Consider the following 17,512-nt stretch of genomic DNA (forward strand, 5'->3'; position numbering starts at 1 on the left):
TCTCTTTACCAGTGTTTACTTTAACGATTAAACGAGGCCACCCCACCGCGCTCCTGCACCTGTGCACGTGGTCTCCACGACCAAAGACACTCTCGCCTATCAAGGCTGGTTCTGCCCACATTTACATCATTCCAACGGTTGGTTGCCAGATGTTCAGGATTTTATTTTTCTTCTGCGGCCATTGAATTGATTTACAAAGAGTTAGGTTTCCCTTCTCGAGCAGAGAACATTTGGGCCCAGTTTTTTTACGTCTGCGCCGAGCCCTCACGCACGCACGCACGCACGCACGCACGCACCGCTGCCTGGTCCCCAGCCGGGTGAGCCTCCATGAGGGGGGGGGGGGGGGGAGCATATGCAGCTAATGGGCCGTAATCGAGTGTTTATCCAGGAGAAACCTCAGGTTAAGCGAAGAACTGGAGATTTATCCGGCCGCACGCTGCGGATTCATTAAGAGGCACATCTGGACGCACCACGCGTCTGTCTGTGCGCCGCAGACGAATGGGCCGGGAGAGGATCCTCCACAGCCCCGCCTGCGAGACGCTCCGCCTGCGAGACGCTCCGCCTGCGAGACGCTCCGCCTGTGAGACTCTCCGCCTGCGAGACGCTCCGCGTGCGAGACGCTCCGCGTGCGAGACGCTCCGCGTGCGAGACGCTCCGCCTGCGAGACTCTCCGTCTGCGAGACGCTCCGCCTGCGAGACGCGCTGCCTGCGAGACGCGCGGCCTGCGAGACGCGCGGCCTGCGAGACGCGCGGCCTGCGAGACGCGCGGCCTGCGAGACGCGCGGCCTGCGAGACGCTCCGCGGTGCGCGACGCTACGCCTGCGAGAAGCTCCGCCTGCGAGACGCTCCGCCTGCGAGACACTCCGCTGTGCGCGACGCTACGCCTGCGAGACGCTCCGCCTGCGAGACGCTCGGTCTGCGAGATGTTCCACTAGTGGGGTAGGTTGTAACACATGCTGGGGTAAGTTGTAACAATAATAAAAAAATATAAAAATAAAAAAATAATTTAAAAAATAAAATAATAAAAGAACAATTTAGAACAATGTCTCTCTCGCTCTCTGTGACTGACCATAACTCATATCCACTTTCTGTTTTACTCGGGTGTGTGTGTGTGTGTGTGTGTGTGTGTGTGTGTGTGTGTGTGTGTGTGTTACATGGCAGATACCATGTGCCTTCGCAACTGATCTGACTGACTGTCCTTCTTTCAAAATGCTTTTTTTTAAAACATTTGCAGGCACACCTCTGTCAGTCTTTCTTTTCCACTGCCTTGGCATTCTGTAAAATTATTAGAATCAAGAAAGTTTTCTTAGTTAGCTATATGTAAGGTGATGGTTGTAACACGTTTCAAAGCTGTTACAACACACCCTACCCCTGTCAGCCATTGTTTAACTAGCTGTATTTGCAAGGTGATTTGAAATGAACAGGGGAAAAATCACAATTTACCTGAGAAACTACAATTTAATGTAATATAATTCATATGGTTTTATCTGCAATAGTATAAGTACTAAACAAAATATAGTCTTGATTCAGAAATGTACTTGCTTACTAATCTGATCTATTTAATGTGATTCCTACCTGTTTTACTGTCAAGATGTGTTTGCTGTTAGCTTTTTTTTATTAAGTAAACTAGTGTGTCTTGTGGATCCTTCAGAGGGACGGTGGCCATATTTCACTGATCTGGGTGAGAGAGAAGCTCTAGGCTGCTTTTTCAAATCCACTTCATTACACTTTACGTTTAGTACAGGCGCTTAACGAAGCTGCCTTTCTCCAGGAGTGTGCATGGAGCTTCCATAAGACCCTGGGGGCCTCCATACTGACCTCACCCCTAACAGGCTTTATTTATGACACAGTTCCGATGTTTGAGATTTTAAGCCACTGTACACCTATGATTTATGACAGCTATCAATGCATATTGGGGGGGGGGGGGGGGGGGGGGGGGGCATAATGGCTTCTTTAAACATTTCTATGTAATTTTCTTTTAAATGTTCATACCTAAACACTAGTCACTTTTCTGTGAAGTGTAAAGCCAAAATTGTGTTGATTCATACCCTTCCAGTTCAGGGTTTTATGTCACATTTGTATAGCAATTTATTGAGTTATTGCTGCATGTTTTTGTTCTTGATAATACTACGACTTCAGCCTGTCTGGATGATGTCACACATACCACACACTAAAAACCGTTTCTTGGCGCTAGAGTTGAAAATCCGAATTTCTCTCCTCAGAGTTTCCTGTCTTTGCATAAAGAAACTATTTTTCATATGATATAATATAAATTCAGGCTGCAACGTTGAATACTTGCATTTGGTAATGTTTATCAATATTTAAAACATTCTGGTCTGAGGCAAACTATAGACGTGAAGTACCTCTCTGTCCATTCCAACAGCTATACAAGCCACTCGGATGGTATTTAGTACCAAAGGAGGTTATGACTTTCAAACAGTATGCCAAAGAGGTATTTCTGAAATAAACAAAGGGTTTGTTTATTAAAAATGTGTATAGAGAAGAAGAGCGGAAGAGAGAGAGAGAGAGTGTGTGTCTGTGTACTGTATGTGCATGTTTATATGTGTGTGTGTGTTTGTGTGTGTGTGTGTCTGTGTGTGTGTGTGTGCGTGTGTGTGCGTGCGTGTGTGTGTGCGTGCATACGTACGTGCGTATGCGTCTGTGTGCGTGCGTGTGCGTGCATGCATGTGTGTGTGTGTGTGCGTGCGTACGTGTGTGTGTGCACGTGCGTACGTGTGTGTGTGTGTGTGCGTACATGTGTGTGTGTGTGTATGTGTGCATACGTGTGTGTGTGTGTGTGTGTCTGTGTGTGTGTGTGCGTGTCTGTGTGTGTGTGTATGTGTGTGTGTGCGTACATGTGTGTGTGTGTGTATGTGTGCATACGTGTGTGTGTGTGTGTGTCTGTGTGTGTGTGTGCGTGTCTGTGTGTGTGTGTATGTGTGTGTGCATGTGTGTGTGCGTGCGTGCGTGTGTGTGTGTGTGTGTGTGTGTGCGTGTCTGTGTGTGTGTGTGCGTGTGCATACGTGTGTGTGTGTGTGTGTGTGTGTGTATTTGGAGGGCTTATATTCCGACATGAAACCGATACTTCGTTCTTGTGTAGCGTTGAGAAGATATTTTTGAGCTTTTAGTTGATTAAATTTGCATTCTTCTCCATCGCATTCAAGGCCCATGGCAAATCCTCCCTCTGTTCACACCGGAGGGGCCAAAACCCTTGACAGATTTGTACTATATTGATCACTGACTCAGGCCGCACTTATTAATTAACACTTCTGAGCCATTATGTTCTATTGGAACTGTTTTTTTTCCTGTATCATCTTTACGGTAAATTTATGTTTATTGAAAGCAGGAACTGAAGGAGCTGAAGGAGCTCAGAGCGGTTTCCTTCCAACAGACCCGAGCTGCACTTATCTACATGAACATATGCTGTTCATTAACACGAGGAGACACTTGAAACAGTAATCATGAACACGGGATGAATATGTGAATTTTTGTTACTTTACTCGATTTGCAGTATCAGAGGTGAACGTAATCACGTTTTAACTCGAGGTTCAGAAGAGGTCTCGCCTCATCATTCACCCAGCCCACCGCACAGGGGAAAATCCGCCATTAAATGACCTCCAGCGCTTGAAGTCCAATTGAACAGATTTAGAAGAATGTGGAAGGGACCGCAGACGCGCTGCTAATCTAGCTGCTCATTGTGCTCGGCCCTTTCACTGAAGGTGACTTGATTAGCGGAAATCTTGCGGTGCGGATCGCTAGTGAAGGAGGCCGTGGGCGGGGCCGTACTTCCTCCTCTCGCTGTTCTGGAGGGTATTCGACGGAACGACGGTGCATGGAAGGCGCGGTCGTGTCGTACGGGTGCTCGTCCGCGTTTCCATTAAACTCGAGCTGATACAGCATCTCGCGCCTCGACGAGAACGCCAGGAGCACGCATTTAGCACGGCGCCGCAAATGAGGTCTAATCCGGCCTGGGTTGGCGTTCGCCTTCCAGGGATGGAGGGAGAGAGGGAAAGGGAGGGAGAGAGAGAGAGAGAGAGGGAAAGATGTATGTAAAACTGCTATGCTGCATTTTGAGTTAACTTCAGCATGTTTTATTAACATCCTTACAAAGGGACTCTTATTTTGGAACAGTTTTACCATTTCTGAACTAATGAAGAAATTCTTCAGTAATGCCCATACCATTTGTTTGTTATTGTAGACACTGTTGTTTGCTCTCTGTCCTGTTAGGAACTCCTCACCTCCCAGATGTCTCGGGGTAGTGTCCAGTGATAGGACATGCTGTGTGTGGACAGACAGGGACATTTTATTGGATACAGAAGAGGCACAGACACTAATTAAGCAACTGAACCCTTTTAATCACGCTCAGCTCAACGTGTCACTCAACACCTGCACTAACTTTACTATGTCTCAGATAACTGCACACACACACACACACACACATACACACTCCTAGTTTGTAATGTGGAGTAATTGGCTAGCCATCTTGGTCCCTGCACTGATAACTCCTGATGTACTTTGGTATGGTAATATATGGTAATCCAAACTCTTACTGCACTTTTCCAATTAGTAAACAAAACAGCATGGAAAGGCTTGAGGTTTACATGCTTATGGGTTTAAAGGGGCAAGTGAGTGTGTGTGTGTTTGCATGTGTGTGTGTGTGTGTGTCTGTGTGTTTAAAAACCTGATAGTTTTTAAACATAGTTGAACATATCTTAAACAAATATGTGTAAAGGGGTTAGTTGACAGAATCCAAAGTATTTCAGTCACTTTAAAAGTGTTTCTCTCTCTCTCTCTCTCTCTCTCTCTCTCTCACACACACACACACACACACACACACACACATCATCTCTAAGTTTTTTTCCACATTTCAGCTCAAATGCTTTTAATCCGACCGGCAGCAAATATTTACCCTGTCACATTCTCTAACGCTCACAAAGCCGCCATTGTGGCCACAGACCACGATGATAGAGGAGAGCCGACTGTTAGCATTAACGTGTTTCCTGTTTATATTCACAAACAGGGCCGCGTAAACCAGGGCATTGTAGTGTAAACGCAGCGTTCAGCAGTTCTGTTAGCTGCAGTCTGGAGCAGAACTGAGCTTTAAACTGGGTCACAACTCAAAACACGAGCCTCAGGTTCTGGTTACGATGAAGCATCACACATAACATTACACATAACATTACACACAACACTACACACAACATCATACCTAACATTACACACAACATCATGCATAACATTACACATAACATTACACACAGCATCACAGAGTATTACACATAACATTACACACAGCATCATAACATTACACACAGCATCATACATAGTATTACACATAACATTACACATAGCATTACACATGTAACATCTTAGACTCGCAAAAACCGGAGGGCGAACATATTTGCGAAGAGAGCTTACTTTTATTCAGTACACAAGGGGTTTAAACTCTCCGTAACAACGGAGAGAGACGAATAACCCACACGAACACTTGACGAACCCTTCCGGGATCGACGAGGCATGATTAACCCAATATACAGCAACAAACACAATCCTAGAAATCACACGCACGCAAAACTCAATCAAAATATACACAGGTACAACATCATAACAATTCTAATACAAACGGACACCAATTGAACAATACACTAGACACAGGCACAAAGAATACGGCTACATAACTGAATCAATCTGATCAAGTGCATCAGGCAAGACAACTATCAAAAGAACACTCAACACGATTACCAAAACATAGGAATCACACAGAACACTTATATTTACAACAATTACAAACAGTTACTCTTTAAACAAGAACAACAAGACGAGAGCAAACTGAAGACTTCTCAATCACATAAAACACCGCGACTCAAACAACTCCGATACACATAACCAATTCAAACAGAGGACACGAAAAAACACCGATTACTTCAAGGAGACAAAACATAAAAGACCAATTGACAAAACCATCAAATATAACTAGACAAGAGCGTGACTAGGATCAGGTTACTCTTAGCAGATTATCATCAGTAGTTCTTACATGAACAGAGACGTACATTCATGGCCAAGACGAAATAACAGACAACAATGGAGAAACGCGAGAGAACTAAATAGAAGAACGACACCGAATTAAATACAACACAGGTGAAAGTAATAACCCAAATTAAATGAAAGGCATGGAAAACCAAGGAAAAACAAAAGAGGCAGACACAGGGAGGGGCTACTCGTTACATAGCCTCCCCTCTACGCGCGCACTCCGGGCGCGCAACAACGAAACACCGAGAACACCCCTGGAAACCCCCAAAAAAATCCAAAGGGCAAAAGTTCCAGGAATTAGAGGCCAAAAAACCCACACCACACCAGAAGCTCAATATAGAGCCCCAGCATAAAGCAGCTCCAACTAGGAGCAGGCACAGGAACCCTAGAAACGGGAAAAAAATAAAAATAAATAAAAATAAAAAAAAATCATAGGGCAAACACAGACGTCGACATCACGTCCGGGTCACGTACGGACGTGAAAGACAGCGAAGCTGAAATCACAGGACCTGGATCAGGCGAAGGAACAAAACTAGACAAAGCAGGGAGAGAACTTGACAGAGACCTAGATATAAAACGAAAGCCCCTCTGAGGCATTAAACAGGGGTACGTTGAAAACCTATCAAAGGTACATCGACAGCCAGAACAGGATGAAACGTGAGCAGAACCCTTCACTACAGACCTACAAGAGGCAGAGACCAAACACAAAGGATGACCAGCACAAGAACACACCGGGGGGACATGACATGACAAAGATCCAGTAGGCGACAATTGAGCGAGAGGTGATGTCAGAGACGCTGGATCAGAGTCAGGCACCAAAGCTGACCCCAGAGGCCTAGAATCAGATGGAACAGTACTCCCACTCAGAGAGAGAGAGGCTGCAACAATCGGACTAGAGACATCAGACATAGACACTGATTCCGATGCAAAATGAGATGGATCAAGGTCAACATTAGAAGACGATAACACAGTAATACAAATCTTTACAATAACCGACATATGTACAGGAACCATATAAACAACAGTACAAGGGACTACCACAGACAATGACACATTCACAAGAACAGGGACGAAAATAAACCCAGGTACAGGAGACAAAAACATAGGCAACGACATGGCACTCATACAACCAAGAAGTCCGTCAACATTCTTAGACAATGTCAAAAACCCAGTGTCCGAAGTAGGCAATACTGTTTGTGAAACACAGTCCTTAACCTGATCTGTCCCTTGAACAGGACCTGCCTGGAATTCAGGAACTTGTGTTAGGTTGGCTTCAGATACACAGTCCTGTGGAGACTCAGAGATCTGAGCAGACAGCAACCCCTCCTGAATCGCACAAGAGAACGATGACCCCTTCTGAGTCTCATGTATCGTTGCCGAGCCAAGTTGCGAATCAGAAGGTAACAGAATCTCTGACTGTGGAACAAGGTACCGACGAACGGCTGACAAAACCCCGGGTAGCATGATGGTCGACAAGGGGACGCCTGGAAGCACTGGGATCGACGGAGGGACATCCGGAGGGGCCTCGCCGACTGGGCAGGCGTCGGAGAGCAGAGCGACGCCCGGAGGGGCCTCGCCGACTGGGCAGGTGTCGGGAGAGGCTGGCAGCAGCAGGAGCGGCGTCGGGAGAGGCGGCAGCAGCAGGAGCGGCGTCGGGAGACGCGGCAGCAGCAGGAGCGGCGTCGGGAGACTCGGCAGCAGCAGGAGCGGCGTCGGGAGACGCGGGCAGCAGCAGGAGCGGCGTCGGGAGACGCGGGCAGCAGCAGGAGCGGCGTCGGGAGACGCGGCAGCAGCAGGAGCGGCGTCGGGAGACGCGGCAGCAGCAGGAACGGCGTCGGGAGACGCGGCAGCAGCAGGAACGGCGTCGGGAGACGCGGCACCTTGGGGGGGGACAACTGTAGAAACGGCGCCCCGGGGGGCGACAACTGCAGAAACGGCCAAAACATCCACTGGTAGCACAGTCTCAGAAGTCCAGTTCCTCGAAGAGACATGTTCTCCGAATGAGGTAGATGTTGGAGAAAAAAGATTTCCAATCCGTCTCCTTAACCTCAGTATCCTCCCTACATGTCCTATGGGATCAACAGTATGAGCACAAAAAAAAAGAAGGTCGAGGTACCCCCACAAACCCAGATAAAGGCTCAAACCGTTTCAACATTTCATCCAAAAACAACTGTAACGTCAGTTTCACACCAGGAGTCCGTTTCACAAAGTCCTCTGCCCACAAAAGGGCCTTACCAGTAAGAAATTGGCATAGGAACTTTATTTTCACACTCGCCGGCGGCTCAGAACATGACAGGGACAGAAAAAAAAAATCCGCTTGTCGGACGAATTCTATAGCTGACCCTTCACCAGAATAAACCTTCGGGGGGTCAAACGTCCCATGCAGCATTAAAGGTTCCTCTGAATTGAAAACACTCTCGCTATGTTCAGATTGAGGTCTGTTATTCTGTAACATCTTAGACTCGCAAAAACCGGAGGGCGAACATATTTGCGAAGAGAGCTTACTTTTATTCAGTACACAAGGGGGTTAAACTCTCCGTAACAACGGAGAGAGACGAATAACCCACACGAACACTTGACGAACCCTTCCGGGATCGACGAGGCATGATTAACCCAATATACAGCAACAAACACAATCCTAGAAATCACACGCACGCAAAACTCAATCAAAATATACACAGGTACAACATCATAACAATTCTAATACAAACGGACACCAATTGAACAATACACTAGACACAGGCACAAAGAATACGGCTACATAACTGAATCAATCTGATCAAGTGCATCAGGCAAGACAACTATCAAAAGAACACTCAACACGATTACCAAAACATAGGAATCACACAGAACACTTATATTTACAACAATTACAAACAGTTACTCTTTAAACAAGAACAACAAGACGAGAGCAAACTGAAGACTTCTCAATCACATAAAACACCGCGACTCAAACAACTCCGATACACATAACCAATTCAAACAGAGGACACGAAAAAACACCGATTACTTCAAGGAGACAAAACATAAAAGACCAATTGACAAAACCATCAAATATAACTAGACAAGAGCGTGACTAGGATCAGGTTACTCTTAGCAGATTATCATCAGTAGTTCTTACATGAACAGAGACGTACATTCATGGCCAAGACGAAATAACAGACAACAATGGAGAAACGCGAGAGAACTAAATAGAAGAACGACACCGAATTAAATACAACACAGGTGAAAGTAATAACCCAAATTAAATGAAAGGCATGGAAAACCAAGGAAAAACAAAAGAGGCAGACACAGGGAGGGGCTACTCGTTACAACACACAGCATCACACAGTATTACACATAACATTACACATAGTATTACACCTAGTATTACACCTAGTATTACATATAGCATTACACATAGTATTACACATAACATTACACATAACATTACATATACCATTACATACTACAACACCCCAACACCCTCCACCCACTACCCTAACTACAACACCCTCCACCCATTACCATAACTACAACACCCCAACACCCTCCACCCATTACCCTAACTACAACACCCCTCACCCCCACTATTACCCTAACTATAACACCCCTCACCCCCACTATTACCCTAACTACAACACCCCTCACCCCCACCCATTATCCTAACTACAACACCCCGCACCCCCACCCATTACTCTAACCCCTACACCCCTCACCCCCACCCATTACCCTAACTACAACACCCCTCACCCCCACCCATTACCCTAACTACAACACCCCTCACCCCCACCCATTACTCTAACCCCTACACCCCTCACCCCCACCCATTACCCTAACTAAAACACCCCTCACCCCCACCCATTACTCTAACCCCTACACCCTTCACCCCCACCCATTACTCTAACCCCTACACCCTTCACCCCCACCCATTACTCTAACCCCTACACCCCTCATCCCCACCCATTACTCTAACTACAACACCCCTCACCCCCACCCATTACTCTAACCCCTACACCCCTCACCCCCACCCATTACCCTAACTAAAACACCCCTCACCCCCACCCATTACCCTAACTACAACACCCCTCACCCCTACCCATTACTCTAACCCCTACACCCCTCACCCCCACCCATTACTCTAACTACAACACCCCTCACCCCCACCCATTACTCTAACCCCTACACCCCTCACCCCCACCCATTACCCTAACTACAACACCCCTCACCCCCACCCATTACCCTAACCCCTACACCCCTCACCCCCACCCATTACTCTAACCCCTACACCCCTCACCCCCACCCATTACCCTAACTACAACACCCCTCACCCCTACCCATTACTCTAGCCCCTACACCCCTAACCCGCATGTTAATGCCCCAGCAGCCGGGCGCCTGTCAGCACCACTAACACTGCACCACCCATAACACTGCACCACCCGTAACACTGCACCACCCAGACACTTTAATATGTTAGAAGATGAAGACAAATGGGTCATAAATAGCACTTATTGTTTTATTCCAACGTACACACATGCATTAGCTGAACAGAGGAGGAGAGAGTGGAGAGGGTGGAGAAGGAGGAGAGGGTGGAGAGGGAGGAGAGGAGGGTGGAGAAGGAGGAGAGGGTGGAGAGGGAGGAGAGGAGGGTGGAGAAGGAGGAGAGGGTGGAGAGGGAGGAGAGGAGGGTGGAGAAGGAGGAGAGGGTGGAGAGGAGGGTGGAGAAGGAGGAGAGGGTGGAGAGGGTGGAGAGGAGGGTGGAGAAGGAGGAGAGGGTGGAGAGGGAGTAGAGGAGGGTTGAGAAGGAGGAGAGGGTGGAGAGGGAGGAGAGGAGGGTGGAGAAGGAGGAGAGGGTGGAGAGGGTGGAGAAGGAGGAGAGGGTGGAGAGGGAGGAGAGGAGGGTGGAGAAGGAGGAGAGGGTGGAGAAGAGGGTGGAGAAGGAGGAGAGGGAGGAGAGGAGGGTGGAGAAGGAGGAGAGGGTGGAGAAGGAGAGTTTGTTTTCCTAATGCCTTTTGATTTCGAAGCCTCCTGGTTTGAGCAGGACCTGCTTGCTGTGTCTCTCCGCTCTCATCTGCCTAAGAACTGACAGGACACAGCTGGTACAGGATGTCGAAGAACACCCCTCTGTGTGTGTGTGTGTGTGTGTGTGTGTGTGTGTGTGTGTGTGTGTGTGTGTGTGTGTGTGTGTGTCCTGCTCGATGTAAATCTTCTACTGCGACATATGTTTGCCTGACAGGAGTACTGTATCACACACACACACACACACGGGTACACACATAGGTGAGACAGATGAGTGTTGGTTGTTCGATGCACTGGAGACAAATTCCCTCTCCAGTACTTTGTTCCTTGCTGTTCACTTTACCTCTCACTTAGATGCAGGTTTGAACGGAATTTTATACTGACATATACAGAGAGAGGAAGAGAGGAAGAGAGGGAGGGAGAGAGTGAGAGAGAGAGAGACGGAGAGATACAGAGAGAGAGAAACAGAGGGAATGCGAGACTGAGAGAAAGAGACAGAGAGAGAGTGAGACCAAGAGAGTGACAGGGAGAGAGAGAGAGATACAGAGAGAAGGAAAGAGAGAGAGAGAGAGAGAGAGAGAGAGAGAGAGAGAGAGAGAGCGAGATTATGAATAAATTTATAACTGGATCAAGGAAATGTCTTCAGTTGATGTACGGGAATGTTGTGAAGTTCTATGCTGTGAGACAGAGCACAGCACTTTCTTAGCTCTAAACACACACACACACACACACACACACACACACACCTCACACCAGACTCCTTACGCTCAATAACACCCTACATCCCAGCTACATGGAATATGATGAGCAATGAAGATGTTTGTGTGTTCAGGAGAAATTGGTGGATGTGTTAATATATCAGCACAATATTAAAATATGCAACACTCTTAGAAAATATCAAACTTTATCTTAAACCAATCCCTTTTTTATATAATGTGTATTTATAAATGTTTGTTATCATATATATGTATTAGTGTGTGTGTCTATGTGAGTGTCTACACTATAGTTTATGATATAGATTTAATTTCTTTTTTAGTTTCTTTCTCCACATTTTTATCACTTTTAATGTTAATAATTCTGTTAATCTGTTAATGATCTCATGAAGTCAATGTATACAAGAAATAAATTGACCATAAATGAACAGATTTTCTCTCTTAGGAACATGGAGTTTTTAATATCTATATTAATGAATTGGCAAAAATCCTAGAAGACTCTACCGCTCCTAATCTCACCTCGCGTGACTCACACAGGCGACCAGCACCAACATTACACTAACACATACCAACACTACACTAACACACACCAACACTACACTAACATACACCACCACTACACTAACACATACAACACTACACTAACACATACCAACACTACACTAACACACACCAACACTACACTAACACATACCAACACTACACTAACATACACCACCATTACACTAACACATACAACACTACACTAACACATACCAACACTACACTAACACACACCAGCAATACACTAACACTACACTAACACATACCAACACTACACTAGCACACACCAACACTACACTAACACACACCAACACTACACTAACACATACCAACACTACACTAACACACACCAACACTACACTAACATACACCACCACTACACTAACACATACAACACTACACTAACACATACCAACACTACACTAACACATACAAACACTACACTAACATACACCAACACTACACTAACACACACCAACAGTACACTAAGTCGCACTAACATACACCAACACTACACTAACACATACCAACACTACACTAACACACACCAACACTACACTTACCCATACCAACATTACATTAACACATGCCAACACAATACTAATATACACCAACACTACATTAACACATACCAACACTACACTAACACACACCAACACTACACTAGCACATAACAACACTACACTAACACACAAGCACTACACTAACACATACCAACACTACACTAACACATACCAACACACACCAACACTACACTAACACATACCAACACTACACTAACACACACCAACACTACATTAACACATACCAACACAACACTAACATACACCAACACTACACTAACACATACCAACACTACACTAACACACCAACATTACACTAAGGCACACTAACATACACCAACACTACACTAACACACACCAACACTACACTAAGTCACACTAACATACCACCAACACCACAGTAATACACACTAATATTCCACTAACACACACTAACATTACACTAAAACTGCAATATCACACAACACTACACTGTCACACTAACATACCACTAACACTACGCTAACACACACCAACACTACACTAACACATACCAACACTACACTAAAACACTACACTAAGTCACACTAACATACCACCAACACCACAGTAATACACACTAACATTCCACTAACACACACTAACATTACACTAAAACTGCAATATCACACAACACTACACTGTCACACTAACATACCACTAACACTACACTAACACACACCAACACTACACTAACACATACCACCACTACACTAACACATACAACACTACACTAACACATACAACACTACACTAACACATACCAACACTACACTAACACACACCAACACTACACTAACACATACCAACACTACACTAACATACACCACCATTACACTAACACATACCAACACTACACTAACACATACCAACACTACACTAACACTACACTAACACATACCAACACTACACTAACACATACCAACACACACCAACACTAACACATACCAACACTACACTAACACACACCAACACTACATTAACACATACCAACACAACACTAACATACACCAACACTACACTAACACATACCAACACTACACTAACACACCAACATTACACTAAGGCACACTAACATACACCAACACTACACTAACACACACCAACACTACACTAAGTCACACTAACATACCACCAACACCACAGTAATACACACTAACATTCCACTAACACACACTAACATTACACTAAAACTGCAATATCACACAACACTACACTGTCACACTAACATACCACTAACACTACACTAACACACACCAACACTACACTAACACATACCAACACTACACTAAAACACACCAACACTACACTAACACACACCAACACTACACTAAGTCACACTAACATACCACCAACACCACAGTAATACACACTAACATTCCACTAACACACACTAACATTACACTAAAACTGCAATATCACACAACACTACACTGTCACACTAACATACCACTAACACTACACTAACACACACCAACACTACACTAACACATACCACCACTACACTAACACATACAACACTACACTAACACATACCAACACTACACTAACACACACCAACACTACACTAACACATACCAACACTACACTAACATACACCACCATTACACTAACACATACAACACTACACTAACACATACCAACACTACACTAACACACACCAGCAATACACTAACACTACACTAACACATACCAACACTACACTAGCACACACCAACACTACACTAACACACACCAACACTACACTAACACATACCAACACTACACTAACACACACCAACACTACACTAACACATACCAACACTACACTAACACACACCAACACTACACTAACATACACCACCACTACACTAACACATACAACACTACACTAACACATACCAACACTACACTAACACATACAAACACTACACTAACATACACCAACACTACACTAACACACACCAACAGTACACTAAGTCGCACTAACATACACCAACACTACACTAACACATACCAACACTACACTAACACACACCAACACTACACTTACCCATACCAACATTACATTAACACATGCCAACACAATACTAATATACACCAACACTACATTAACACATACCAACACTACACTAACACACACCAACACTACACTAGCACATAACAACACTACACTAACACACAAGCACTACACTAACACATACCAACACTGCACTAACACATACCAACACACACCAACACTACACTAACACATACCAACACTACACTAACACACACCAACACTACATTAACACATACCAACACTACACTAAAACACATCAACACTACACTAACACACACCAACACTACACTAAGTCACACTAACATACCACCAACACCACAGTAATACACACTAACATTCCACTAACACACACTAACATTACACTAAAACTGCAATATCACACAACACTACACTGTCACACTAACATACCACTAACACTACACTAACACACACCAACACTACACTAACACATACCAACACTACACTAACACACACCAACACTACACTAACACACACAAACACTGCACTAACACACACCAACAGTACACTAAGTCACACTAACATACTGTACACACTAACACTACACTTCCACACACGAACATTACATTGACATTACACTAACACTACCCTAACACATACACTAACATAATCTGCCCGTGCTCAGGACAAGAACACAACAGCAGACCCAATCTACATTATCACAATCACAAAACAGCTCCAGCAAACCCACACACTAACAAAATAAAAGAAACATGATATAACACAATGTTTTAGGCCCTAACGCAGATGCCAAACTGAAACCATAGAGACAGTTTTGCACATAGAGACCAGTCCTGGCCACGCCCACCAACAACAACACCAGCAGATGCTGCTGTGTGTGTGTGTGTGTGTGTGTGTGTGTGTGTGTGTGTGTGTGTGTGTGTGTGCATGCACCCCACCTCCTGGGAAATAATACACAAGTGTAAATATTTATATACTAATAAAGCACCATTGAGCCAAAAGGAATTGAATGGAAATGAGTTGAATTGAACTGCATTGAATTCTGTTTCCGTTATGAGGCTTTTGCTGGATTTCATCCTCTAAGCTCATGTCTAGCTCCAGCAATTACCGTCTGACACGCGTTTAAGAAAGAGGACGTGGATCCCGGGAATCTTCCACCATTTATCCCAACACTGGCAGACATTTTTGATTTGTGTTCTCATGACTGATTCCCACCAGAGTGTCCTGGACTGGGTAGAGATGCTCCACTGCAAACCCCACACGTTATCCCCACCCCTACAACCCCCCCCCCCCCCCCTCCCCGATGTGTCGTTATTGGAAGAGTGACACACACACACACACACATGCTGATGAGTTGGATAACAGGTCAAACCCTCTGTGCTACAGGTGGGTGATTTAGGCAACTATAAAAAGACCTTGGGGATCTCCCTCTTCTTTCTCCTGTCTTTCTCCTGTGTTTCTCCTCTTTTCTCCTTTCTTTTCATTCTCTCTCTTCGTTCTCTATAAATAATCTGGTTCATCGAGGCACAGTGAGTGTTTGCTTTTCTGTGTGTGCTGTGCATTGAAGGACTTGAAAGAGTGACTGACATGTGAAAAGAACTGATTGCTCGACACACAAATCACTTACACATACACATACAGAGAGAGAGGGAGAGAGGGAGAGGCAGGGAGCGTCTATACGAGCCTGAGGGAGCTTAATTACATCAAAGGCGTGCAATCTTGTTAAAAAAGATCTGTACTTTTCTGCTTTTCAAGGGTTTCTTTGAAACTGAGCAAACAAATGAAAAAAGAGACAATAGAACACAAGCAGGCCCACCCGCCTGCACACGCACACGCCCCAACACGCACACGCCCCAACACGCACACGCCTGCACACGCACACGCCCCAACACGCCTGCACACGCATACGCCCCAACACGCCTGCACACGCACACACCCCAACACGCCTGCACATGCACACGCCTGCACACGCACACACCCCAACACGCCTGCACATGCACACGCCCCAACACGCCTGCACACGCACATGCCCCAACACGCCTGCACACGCATACTCCCCAACATGCCTGCACACGCATACTCCCCAACACGCCTGCACACGCACATGCCCCAACACGCCTGCACACGCATACTCCCCAACACGCCTGCACACGCACATGCCCCAACACGCCTGCACACGCATACTCCCCAACACGCCTGCACACGCACACACCCCAACACGCCTGCACACGCACACGCCCCAACACACACACACACCCCAACACGCCTGCACATGCACACGCCCCAACACGCCTGCACACGCACACACCCTAACACGCCCCAACACGCACATGCCCCAACACGCACACGCCCCAACACGCACATGCCCCAACACGCCTGCACACGCACACGCCTGCACACGCACACGCCCCAACACGCCTGCACATGCACACCTGCACACACGCCCCAACACGCAAACGCTCAAATACGCCTGCACACGCACCAACACGCACACACCCCAACATGCCTGCACATGCACATGCCTGCACACGCACACGTTTTCATGACATGTGAAAAGAACTGATTTTTTGAGAGTGAGACAGAATGAGGCTGTGAGAGTGAGACAGAATGGGGCAGTGAGAATGAGA

The 17,512-nt window shown here is 45.8% G+C and overlaps 1 long non-coding RNA gene across 1 annotated transcript; it reads right to left on the reverse strand.

Moving 5' to 3' along the window:
* Window positions 1-3,497: 3,497 nt before the first annotated feature.
* LOC143501213 (uncharacterized) lies at window positions 3,498-7,709 on the reverse strand. Its single transcript, XR_013126855.1, has 3 exons — window positions 4,910-7,709; window positions 4,180-4,278; window positions 3,498-3,984 (listed from the first exon to the last, which is right to left on the reverse strand). It is a non-coding gene; the product is annotated as an uncharacterized LOC143501213 (long non-coding RNA).
* Between the last annotated feature and the right edge of the window lie 9,803 nt (window positions 7,710-17,512).

Source organism: Brachyhypopomus gauderio, unplaced genomic scaffold (genome assembly GCF_052324685.1).
Source record: "Brachyhypopomus gauderio isolate BG-103 unplaced genomic scaffold, BGAUD_0.2 sc162, whole genome shotgun sequence".
Lineage (NCBI taxonomy): Eukaryota > Metazoa > Chordata > Actinopteri > Gymnotiformes > Hypopomidae > Brachyhypopomus > Brachyhypopomus gauderio.